We start from the raw sequence: 12,989 nt of genomic DNA on the forward strand, positions 1-12,989 counted from the left end.
GCACTGGTGCAGCACCACTTTTCTTAAATCTGGCCCTTAGGCCCTGATTTATACTTTTTGGTGCAAAACTGCACTAACACAGTTTTTCACCAAAAAGTTTAGCCGGTGCAAAGATTAGGCTAGTGTAAAAAAAATAAAAAAGGCATTAGTCGGGTGGGGCTGGCGGTATAGAAGAAGGGAGTTTTGCACCAAAGAATTATGTTAAACAGGTTAGAGTTACAAAAAATTACTCTAACCTGCCTAGAGTAATTTTCTGATGCAAAACCATCCATACCACATGACTCCTGTCTTAGAAAAGACAGGAGTTATGGCCACCACCACCATGGCCAGCACAGGGGCCCAGGGTCCCCTGAACATGGCCATTGCACCCTGTGCCATGTATGGGGACCCATTTCAGGGCCCCCTATGGCACTTTAAAAAATAAAATAAAATACTTACCTGTACTTACCTGGGATGGGGTCCCCCATCTTCTGCTGTCCCTCTCGTGTTGGAGGGGGTGTCCATGGGGCCTAGAGAGGACACCTGTGGGCTTATTCCATGGTGTCCCATCATGGAAATAGGCCCACAGGTCCCCTAACGCCTGCCCGGACCCAGGCGTTAAAAAATGGGGCAGAGCAAGCTTTGCACTATTTTTTTACCCTGCCTCCCTCCCATGCACCATTTTTGAACAGGAGTATAAATATGGCGTTAAGGCCATGGAATTATTTTTTGCACGGGAACGCCAACCTTGCATCTCATTAAGGCAAGGTAGGTTTCCACGTCCAAAAAATGACATTAACTCCATACATTTGGCACTGGCCTGGTCTAGCATCAAAGTATAAATTTGGAGTTAGTTTTGCACTGAATAAAAGTAAAAAAATTACACTAATTCGGTGCAAACAGAGTATAAATATGCCCCTTAGTGTCACTCTCAATGGGAGAAGATCAAATATCCTGAAACACATGCAGAGAGACTTAAAGCACTGACTGCACCAACCAAAGTGAATTCTAAAAGCTTTCTACAAATGTTAGTGTTAACAGGCACTACATTTACCACAATGCATCAAGGTGAATTATCTGCTAGTATGCCTACCTTAGACATATTTACTATAGTTTTCAAATAAACAACTATAAATATTTCAAATAAAAATGTTAAAGAAGTAAATAAATCAAATAACATAAATTTACAAATCTCAATTTTGGAAAATACATAATCTAAAAAAAGTAGTACGTAATTTAAAACTAGTTAATATATATTAAATTCAATTATTTAACTCAATAAAAGATAAAAATATATATTTTAAATTAGCAAGGAATAAAGACTGTTTACCTAATAAATAATAATATTTTAAATTCAAATTAAACATTAAAAACTGAGTTTTACGTAATTAAAATATAAACAAAAAAAATTGACTTTCACAAAAATAATTTATTTAAAAAATGCAAAAATAAAACCAAAGAAAAATAACTCCCAATTTTAAGCTTAAATTAACAAATGTTAAATTTGCTGTTTTTAAAGAATTTAAATTACTCTCTGACTTATTCTCATATAAACCCATCATGCTACTCCTAAAATTATTATTCAAAAACTGCAAACATTTTAAAAACAAATATATACATGACATTTTTTTAAAAAATGCCTCAGGAATGAGAAAACATGATACACTTTGTAGCGTCCTCCCCAGCCTGGGTACCACCAATGACTACACCACACATGAAGCTGAATATTACACGCCTTTCTTGTTGTCCATGTAACTTAGAACTCAAGATTCTAAACCCATCTTTTATTACTTCTACCAAGTCCGTTCTGAACTAAAAAGGGTTTAGTCAAGAACCCGCAAGACACTACACTCTTTATTGTTGGAGACCTCATGCAGACACATAAATTTACTCCATAGTTCCAAAAAATGAGGGCATGTAGTCTTAGAGCCCAATTGTGAGTTTGGTGGGCAAAGGACTGCCAAACTCATAGTGGCGGTCAAACCACCGCAATCCTAGCCGTCTGACCACCAGATTATGAACCTCGTGGTCAGACCGCCAGGAGACCACTACCTCCGCTGGCATCAGGGATCCCGATGGGTTGGCCTTGGTTGGAGTAGTGGTCAGTCATGGCTGTGCCGATTTCAGAACCCCCATGCTGATCATGACTCCACTTTCCGCCAGCCTTTCCATGGTGGTTTCACTGCCATGGAAAGGCTGGTGGAAAGCCAGTGCAGGGGGCCACAGGGGGGGCCCCTGTACTGCCCACAACAATGTTGTGGCCGGCACCATTGGATTGTGCACTGTCTGCTATGTAGACAATGCGCATTTTGAGGGTGCTGGTGTGCGACAGCATTGGCCTCGGCTCCCTAAGGGTGGCAAGGTCAATTCTGCTGCATTGTTTCCACTAGGCTGACTGGGGGAAATGTCGTAACCGGAAATTTTCTGCGTTCAGCCCCGGAGGAAACATTGTAATATGACGGGGTGAGGCCGCTGTCAAGCCGGCGGTCTCATCCCCATGGCTTCGGTAGTCCGACGGGCAAACCCCCAAAGCCGTAATCAGGCCCTTAGTATTTTAACCAACAGCACAGCATGTCTGACATACTAGATTTCAGTTAACATTTAAATCTCATTACTTTGTCACAATGTGTTAAAGTAGGGTTGATCATTCTTCTGCTTTCCATTATTGGTGCTTGTCTGTCTATCCTCATGGTCCAGGATGTGCACTGTTGCTATGTGACATGGTTTAAGTTGAACGGAGATGGAAGCTTGCAAACTCTGGAACTAGCAACCTTTCAAGTTGTGCCTCTGCATACCCGTACAGCTCCCCATCCAGCTGTGAGCCTGGTCGGCATGCTTGTGAATAGGCCTTGCAAGACCTAGGCAGTTATCATGGATAGGGCTCAAGAATGACAACCTTTCCAAACATCCACTTTGTTCTCTCTTTTTAAGTGATTCAAGAAGAAGCAGTGTCTGGAGCACTCTTGAAGAATGGGCAACAGTAGAGTACACAAGTGATGGAATCAACATTGAGGGAAAGGAAAGGTTACTAGGAAAAGGACTGCAAAGAAGAATGAGATGAAACCAAGTCCATATGCTTTTGACTGGAGTTTCAAACTCAAGGTCACTGCTTAGCGAGACCATGGACTAGACCTCATAGCGACAAGTGTTTGGTACAATGAGAATTTTCATCTGTGAAAATGAAACTTATGACAATGGTCTAAAAATAACACAAGTTTCAGGTGCGATGTCACAGCCTAATTTTAAAATTGTATGATTTATATATATATATATATATATATATATATATATATATATATATATATATTCACTGAAAAAAACAATTGTTACAGGGATGTTACAGTTAGGCTTACATTGCACATGTACAAAACCAGTGAAATTCAGCAGTTGAAGTTATCTCAGCTAACTATAACTTGCACCCCTGTAATACACTGCTCATGACCTCACATATTAGGTCAGTCATAACGTGGTCAGGCTTCTTAGTACTGGACTCATGAGGGACGCGTCCAGCCACAGCCCCAGCAAAGACAAGGCCAAGAGCCAGCCCGAATGCATCCGTCCGTGCCTGGAAAAAGCTGGGCCTGCTCTCTTTCATCTTTCTACTGGCCCTTAAACTTGTGTTAGAGATAAGCCATTTGTTTTAGTTATTTGGAGACATTTAAGACTGGCCACTGACTCACATAATTTCTATCTTGTAAAGTCATGGTTAAAAGAAAGCTACAGGGATCAAGTCCCTGGAGGTTGAACTCGGCGACTGCATCTAATGCAACTAATATGCCTTCAATTATAAACTGCCTGTCATTAGATATTAGTGCTTTAAACTCTGAAAATATGGCGGGTAAAAGAAAGTATTAATGTATTGTGATGGAGCTCTTTGCCTTTGACCAATCCACATGAACCTCCAATGCCAATTTTCTCTAATGAGTGTGCTAAGTCAGTAATAACTGAAATATCGAGTATGTACAATGCACCAGACTTTATAAGTCGAAAGTCTATAGGCCAATAGGACATTTGAGTCCTGTAGTGGTGGTGAATCAGTGACTGGCAATTTGGGACATTTTGGGAGATGGTCCTGGAAATACTATTATTAATAACAGCATACCGTCCACCGCCACACCCATAGCTCCTGACTTCTCATGTGATTCTCATCTGTCTAAAAGATGTTAACGTATGAAGCAGCAACCCACAAAGAGGAAGCCTCAACACTCTTTAAATCAGGGCAACCTCTGCGACCCACTGTTAAAATCTAATACTTTGAAAGGGATTAGGGCTCAATTGAGTGCTTTGATAAATATGTGTCATGGAGACCTGTTTGTACGATTAGGCACTTCAATTAGGGCTCTTAGAACAAACCTGTTTGACAAACTGGAAGAAAGTCTGGGAACTCTTGCAGCTTTGAAGGACCATCTTTTGTCCAACTCCCAGGAGGCTGAGTGTGTCACTCTGAATCAGAAACCCACAATGGCAACAGGGTCTGTTTCTGATTGAAGTAAATGTAAAAGTAGCAGAACCCAGCCCATGGGATTGACTGAGTCTGAGACACTGCCCGCGTGTTTGATTGATGTTGATGCCACGGATTTCTCTCAGGTGGGGTCACAACTAACTACGGCCCGCTCAATGAATGCAGAGGTGTCGTCTGCAAATCCACCACTGAAACAGTCAGCAGACTCACACCTTCAACTTCCACCTGACTCAACGCCCTATCTTATTATTCTAAACTGTGTTCCAACTTTGTCAAGAGAGCGATGGAATTGGAAGTATTGCCAAAAATGTAAGGTCATACATTGGTACAATCTTAATGCAGTGGAGTTACCGGATCTAGCGCAAAAGATCCTTACAGTGAAGTGAGTTTCGAGTATTATTCATTGTTAGACTTGGCATCCTTGGCGTGGTCTCCCCTAACTTTTTGCCTCTGTTTCCCCGGTTGTTGATGTATGCTGGACTCTGTTTTTGCTGTTTTTGTTACTCTGGGCACTTTACTACTATCCAGTGCTAAAGTGCAAGAGCTCCTATGTAAAATGTATGTGTAATTGACTTTCCATGATTGGCATATTTGATTCACTAGTAAGTCCCTAGTACAGTGCACTAGAGGTGCCCAGAGCCTGTAAATCAAATGCTACTAGTGGGCCTGCAGCACTTGTAGCACCACCCACATTAGTAGCACTGTAAACATGGCTCAGGCCTGCCACGGCAGTGTTTGTGTGCGCAGTTTTAAACTGCCAGTTCGATTTGGCAAGTGTACCCAATTGCCAGGCCTAAACCTTCTTTTTTTACATGTAGCCAACCCCTAAAGTAGGCCCTAGGTAGCCACATGGGCAGGGTGCAGTGTATGTAAAAGGTGGGACATACACTTATGTGTTTTACATGTCCTGAAAGGGAAATATTGCCAAATTAGGTTTTCACTGTTGCAAGGCCTATCTCTCTCATAGGTTAACATGGGGGCTGCCTTTACATAATATTAAAGTGCAGATATCCTTTGGGAGCAGATTGGAATTGGGAGGTTAGGGTCTGTGAACTCACACTTTAAAAATACATCTTTTAGTAAAGTTTGTTTTTAGATTTTTTGTTTGAAAATTGCACTTTAAAATACAGGCATTTTCTTGCTTAAACCATTTTGCGACTGCTTGTTTGTGGATTTCCAGTTCTTATCAGAAAGGCCTCAACCTCCTGTACTAATTGGATACCAAAGAAATTCGTCATGCTCTCCTCAGTTTTATAAGGGGGGGCCCTTTCGATTAGTGGACAATCGCTGCCGGCTAATTATTAGGCGTTTTGATTATTGTGTCAATGTCAACAATATCTCTTGGTAAAATGTATTTTTCTTTTAGTTTGCTTAAAGACTGGCAGGTTTAAAAATGCATAGATATATTTGTGTATTTATATTGTGATTTTATGATTCTGAAATCGAATAAAGTTTTTATGACTGACTGATATGGTCAGTGACATCACTGATGACATCATTGATGTCAAAATGATGATAAAAATGGTTTTAATCCCTGGTGGGATCCCTCTCGGACCCCCGAACCAGAGCTAAGGGGTTAGGGTGACCTTATCATGGCCCCTTTTCTTTTTTTTTACTCTTTTTTTGGGACTTGGTAAATTTAGCTGGGAACAAATGTCCATAACGCAAAAGCCATGAAACTAAATGTTTATTTTTTATTCTGAAGAAATGTTCCAAATGAATCACCCCAGCGCAGCGCTGAACAGGCCGTCTGCTGCCCCAGCTCACCAACTGCGTCCGGCCGTCAGTCCCCAGCTCACCAACTTTCTTTTTTCGATGTTCGGCATTCCTTGCGCATACAACGTGACAAGGAAAACCCAACACGAAGAATGGCCTTGTGCGAGCGGCTCCGCTGCGCGTGAAACCAAGGTAGAAAAGCATGCACAGCGGAAACCGCTATTAAAGTTACTATATTTAGTTTTCCCTTTTTACAACAAAACAATAAAGATCCACCCCCTTATCAAAAAAATAAAGCACATCTCCCCTTTTACATAACAATAAAGTACTGGTAACACTGCTGAAAGAAAAGACATCAGGTAACAATACATATTGGGCCGTATTTATACTCTGGTTGCGCCGAATTTGCGTCGTTTTTTTCGACGCAAATTCGACGCTAAACTAACGCCAACTAACGCCATATTTATACTATGGCGTTAGACGCTTCGGGCGCCAAAGTGCCCGGAGTGGGCGTCATTTTTTAGCGTGAACCCCTTCCTTGCGTTAATGATATGCAAGGGAGGCGTTCCCGTCTTAAAAAATGACTCCCAGGCCTTTACGTGGTATTTATACTCCCGGGCAAAAATGACGCCCGGGAGTGGGCGTGGCCAAAAACTGCGCTTTTGCGCCGCTTTTTAACGCCTGGGTCAGGCATGGCGTTAAGGGACAAGTGGGCTCAAAATGAGCCCAGAGGTGCCCTCCCCTGCCCCCAGGGACCCCCCCTGCCACCCTTGCCCACCCCAGGAGGACACCCAAGGACGGAGGGACCCATCCCATGAACATTAAGGTAAGTCCAGGTAAGTTTTTTTTTTGTTTGTTTTTTGTGGCATAGGGGGGCCTGATTTGTGCCCCCCTACATGCCACTATGCCCAATGACCATGCCCAGGGGACAGAAGTCCCCTGGGCATGGCCATTGGGCAAGGGGGCATGACTCCTATCTTTACAATGATAGGAGTCATGTTGATGGGGGATGGGCGTCGAAAAAAAATGGCGCAAGTCGGGTTACGACGATTTTTTCGACGTAACCTGACTTGCCCCATTTTAAGACGCCCATACGCCATTTTCCCCCTACGCCGGCGCTGTCTGGTGTACGTGGTTTTTTTCCACGCACACCAGGCAGCGCCGGTCTGATTGCGCCGTCTAACGCCATTCCATAAATACGGCGCCCGCATGGCGCTTCAGAATGGCGTTAGACGGCGCAAAATTTTTTGACGCTAAACTGCGTTAGCGCAGTTTAGCGTCAAAAAGTATAAATATGGGCCATTGTGTTGTATATTTCTCGATACATAATGAAACTTGAGCAACACAAAAAAAACTCCCACTTAACAGTACCTCAAAGGTAAATTGTGCACTCTACCACTTTTTCTGACAGGCAAAGGTTCAGAGCATGTGTCCACCACCTTAGGACTCAATGGGTTAACCCCACCAGATTTTTGTACTCTCAAGGATTTCTTCACTTTAGTGTACTGTCCTAGCGGTCACTAGGTGGCAACAAAACATCCTTTGGTAAAACCTTTACCACTTTTCCCACATTCCACCAGTTACGTCCACCCACACGAACAGCGTTACCACACACTTTGTCAACCTTCAATGGTTCGGAAAACTTTCTTGACAAAACTTGGCAGTTTGACCCGCACCCAATCACCAACAGTGAATTGTAAGTCCTTCACACTTCTTTTCTTGTCATAATATGTTTTTGTTTTTCATGAGCTTTTCTCATACTCGAACGAACCTTGCAGTCAATGTGTCCTTACAAATAGAATGTTTTTACAATTTGGACAACCAAGCTGGTCTAAATAGAGTGGCAGGCTTCCTTCCTCTAATTGCCTCAAACTGAGATACCCCTGTGCTTGAATGGGGCGTTATTCTGTAGAACCAGAGCATACTCTTTACAGCTGCATCAACCACACACCCATTAGCTAACGCCCACTGGACACATTCACCAACCACTCTATTAAAGCGTTCACCCAAACCATTTGTTTACGGTCGGTAGAGTGAACTCTTCAAATGTTTGATAGCACAATCATTCAGAAAATTTTCAACCTCACTTGACACAAACTGGACCCCATTATCAGACACAAGTTCCTTGGGAAACCTTTCCTCCAAAAATACATATTTTAGCAAAGACACAACTGACGTGGAATCAGCATGTCCTATAAACTTCACATGAAGCCACTTGGAAAAGTAATCAATTACAACATAAACATATCGTAATTTAGGTGGAAGAGAATTAAACGGTCCTAACAAATCGATACCAATCTTTTCCCACGGACCTGACGGACATTCTATAGGCCTAAGCAGAGGCGTTGATGTTTTGAGGGTCTTATCACTGGAGGAACAAATGTGACAACATTTGACTAATGTTTCAATGTCTCTGTCCATTTGTGGCCACCAATAGTATTCTTTCACCCTTTTTTTTGTAAGTATAGCACCCAAATGACCTCATGTGCTTTTTCCAGAATGATGGATCTTATAACTTCAGGAGGCACAATTTTATCATTTCTCAATAGTGCACCATCTTCAATTGACAGTTCATCAGACACCTTGAAAAAAGGTTGAGCACTCAGATTCAAACTTTTCTCATGTGGTCATCCTTCCTCAACGTACGTCCAGACTTTAGATAGTACAGGATCATTTGTTGATGCTTCTTTCCAATACACTTCGGAAAATGACCCAGTACGGTCCAATTTGATGGCAGCAATGAAACAATTTTGATCCTGAATGTCCACTTCCTCATCAACGTCTTCATTAATAGGATACCTAGAGAGATAATCTGCTCTCACATTTTTTCCCCCAGAAATGTGTACAACAGAAAATCTAATTGTAACAACCTGGCCGCAAATCTTGTGATTCTTGGTGTGCTACTTTTAACATTAGTACCATTTAAAATAGAAACTAATGGCTTATGGTCTGTTTGGAGAAAAAATGTCTTCCCCAGAGCTAAGATTAAAATTTCTCTATACCCCACCAACAGGCCAATAATTCTTTTTCTATTACAGAATAATGTATTTCAATTGGTCTGAGCCCTCTCGACTTGACGCAAATCCAATGGTAAGTTCCCGTTTCCCACTGATCTGCGTTAAAACAGCTCCAACACCGAACTTGCTGGCATCCACAGTCAAACAACACTTCAAATTATGATCATAGGATTGTAGTACACTAACACTACCCAACCTTTGATTAATAGTGTCAAACGCTTCTGCACACTCAGCATCCCACACAAAATCTGTTTTTGTTTTCAGTAGATTAGAAATGGGTCTGACTAGAGTTGCAAAATTTTCAATAAACCTTGAATAGAACTCACATAGTCCCAAAAAAGATTTGACACCAACTTTGTCCTGAGGTGCAGGTGCTCTTACAATCGCCTCTACAAGACCTGGTCCGGGATAAACACCTTCTGCTGTCATGACATGCCCCAGATATTCTACCGACGTTTGGAGGAACTGACATTTTTCTCTTTTCAATACAACCCCAGCACTATTAAACCTACTCGGGACCTGCTTCAAAATCACAGCATGTTCATGTCAATCACCTGCATGGATCAACACATCATCCTGAAAAACACACACTTTATTTATGCCTTTAAGCAGTGTAGACATTATTCTCTGAAACACTGACGCTGCTGACGCCAGTCCGAATGGCATATTACAATATTGGTACGTCCCCCATGGGGAAACAAAAGCAGTGGAGTGCCGAGAATCAGGTGTCAATTTTACTTGGTGATAAACAGCGGCCAAATCAAGTTTTGTAAAGAGTTTTGCTCCATTAATACAAGAGAGCATCTCACCAATCTTTGGCAGTGGGTGGGAGTCCACCCAAATCTCTCTGTTAAGTGCTCTGAAGTCGACACATACTCTCAGTTCACAATTTTTTTTCTTTGCCACAACCAAGGGTGATAACCATAACGAAGAATCAACAGGTTCAATGATTCACTTCATTCGTAAACTCTCTAATTCTTTCTCCAACTCATCTCTGACACTAAATGGCACACCTCTCAATTTATGTTTTGTAGGAATGGCATTGTCTTTGACCTTTATTTTATGTGTAAAGCCTCTTATTTTACCTAGTTCACCCGAAAAAACTCTAGGAAACTCATTAAGCACATTTTCTATATTGAAGGAATCCCTTATAACTGTCACATGATCACCTGTACCTGGACGCAAAACCATTACAAACAACCCTTGATGGAACCACCCCAAAATGTTCAATCCTTTTACAGCCACATAGACCTTCCCATAAATGCGTTGTCCCTTGAACCCCAAGACATCTTCAAAGAAACCTACTAAATCAATCCTACTTCCCTCGTACAAAATCGGTGACCTGTCTGGTGGGTTCAATTTTCGTGTACCCTAATTTTGCTCAAATAACTCCTGAGTAATCATAGTGATTCTAGCGCCTGAATCAGCTAACAACCTTAAATGTTTGTCACCTACCTGAACTAAAATGTACGGATCAATGCAGTAATCAGGATTACCTGTTCTTATGTCATGGTCACCCACAGCCAGAATCATTTCTTGCATTTCACTCTTCAACTCAACCATTCTGTCATCACTATCATCAACGACAGCATTAACCTTAGTGTTACCACTTTTGTTACTTTGACACACTTTTGCAAAATGACCCGTTTTGCCACATAATCTGCATTGAACATTCTTTGCTGGACAAATCTTCCCTCCTTTTAGATGTGATGGATAACCACACCTAAAACATATGTTAGTTTGCTTGATAAAACTGTTGTGATTGGCCACCTTTCCTTTGCTATATGCATGTTCATCTTGCGTCTGTCGTCCGGTCTCTGAACTACATTCACTTGTTCCACTTGTGCATGTTCTAGTTCTTTAGCTGATTTAATTGCAGTTTCAATGCTTTTTGCAATTCTGATCGAATCCAACAAAGATGGATCTCCCAAGAACAACAACTTTTGCTTGATAGAGTTATCCGAACAGTGACATATGAATTGACCACGTATTAACTGATCAGCAAATGTTTCAAAACGACAATCCTCAAGTTTCCTCAATGCAGATATGTACGTATTGACGTCTTCTCCACTTTTCTGTTCCCTCCTAAAAAACGTATGTCTTGCTATAACCAAAGTTGGTGGAGCATCAAACCTGGTGACCAGTTTCTTAAGAGCTTCTTCAAATTTGTTGAGTTCTTCGCCGTCTACCAGCTGAATATCAGGTAAATGTTTAAACACAGATCTTCCCTTGACTCCTAAGGAATGCAGCAACAAAAATGTGTTTCTTTCAGGTCTGAACCTTGATGCTCCGATAGCACCCAAATACATTTCAAAAGCATCATACCATTGTTTCCATGGTATAGCTGGCTCCCAAGGTGTTTCCAAAAATGGTGGCGGAGGGTTAAAAGATTGCATGACTGGTAAATGGAGAAAGAATGTCACTTGTAACAATATAAAAACATGGACTTAAATGCCTTTACCAACTCACAAACTTCACAATAAGTTGTGACATGAAAAAAGCTCTAGAATCCTTGGTTAGGATTACTATTTAAAGATGGCCGCCATGTTTCCTTAGTAATAAGGAATTCCTGTAAATACACCCTTTGACTAGAGGGTCATGGGAGGAAAAGCAGGCAGTTATGAGGAACCCTCACCGTAATTAATGCTGTCCAGAGGGTCCTCAAGGGTTGGAGATGAAGAGAAATATAAGCACGTGTGGGCCTCAATGAGAAACCCTGGGGTGATTCAGTTCCACAGCTCGTCGCCACTTAAAGTAAGCTGGGAACAAATGTCCATAACCCAAAATCGGTGAAAATAAATGTTTATTTTTTATCCTGAAGAAATGTCCCTCGATGGCTGCCTGCTTGAAGTGTTGAAAGCCAATCAGATATCAGCACAGGAACTGTTGGATCTGCAGAGGATCCGTGTCCCTAGATAGTTATATTTTTAAACTCTAATTCCTCCCAAACTACTGAAGGGATTAACACTGCAATACTTTTCGGACCAAGATCTAGCTTTCTGCCAAATTTGATGTAATTCCGTTGATGTCATTTTGGACTGGGGTCGTGTTCAAATATGTCAAAAATCCCAATGACATAGAATGGGAAAAAGAAGTGATTTGGCCCCGCCCCCTTTTTATGGACCCCGCTTGACAGATCACATGAAACTTTCTAGACAGCAGCTGAACTGACCAAAATTTATTTTTTATCATTTTGTGAAGATTCATCAAACGGAGCCTCAGTTATTAGCAGAACCAAAAAAAAACTCCATCTATGGCAAAATGGTCCTACCTACTGCCTCTAGGTGATATATATATATATATATATATATATATATATATATATATATATATATATATATATATACATATTATATATATATACATATATAGATAGATAGATAGATAGATAGATAGATAGATAGATAGATAGATAGATAGATAGATAAATAGATAGATAGATAGATAGATAGATAGATAGATAGATAGATAGATAGATAGATAGATAGATAGATAGATAGATAGATAGATAGATAGATAGATAGATAGATTCACTGAAAAAAAAATTAAGTTACAGGGACGTTATAGTTAGACTCAAATTTCACTTGTATAAACCCAGTGATATTCAGCAGTTGAAGTTATCTCAGCTAACTATAACTTGTGCCCCTGTAATGCACTGCTTATCTGCTTATGACCTCACATATTACATCAGTCATGACATGGTCAGTGACATCACTGATGACATCTCAAATTACATCACTGTAACCTTTGTTTTTTCAGAGAATTTCTATGTTGTTTTTAGTTCTATTCCCTAACTATAACGTTCCTGTAAGATT

The sequence above is a fragment of the Pleurodeles waltl genome, chromosome 1_2, assembly GCF_031143425.1.
Source record: "Pleurodeles waltl isolate 20211129_DDA chromosome 1_2, aPleWal1.hap1.20221129, whole genome shotgun sequence".
In the NCBI taxonomy this organism is placed as follows: domain Eukaryota; kingdom Metazoa; phylum Chordata; class Amphibia; order Caudata; family Salamandridae; genus Pleurodeles; species Pleurodeles waltl.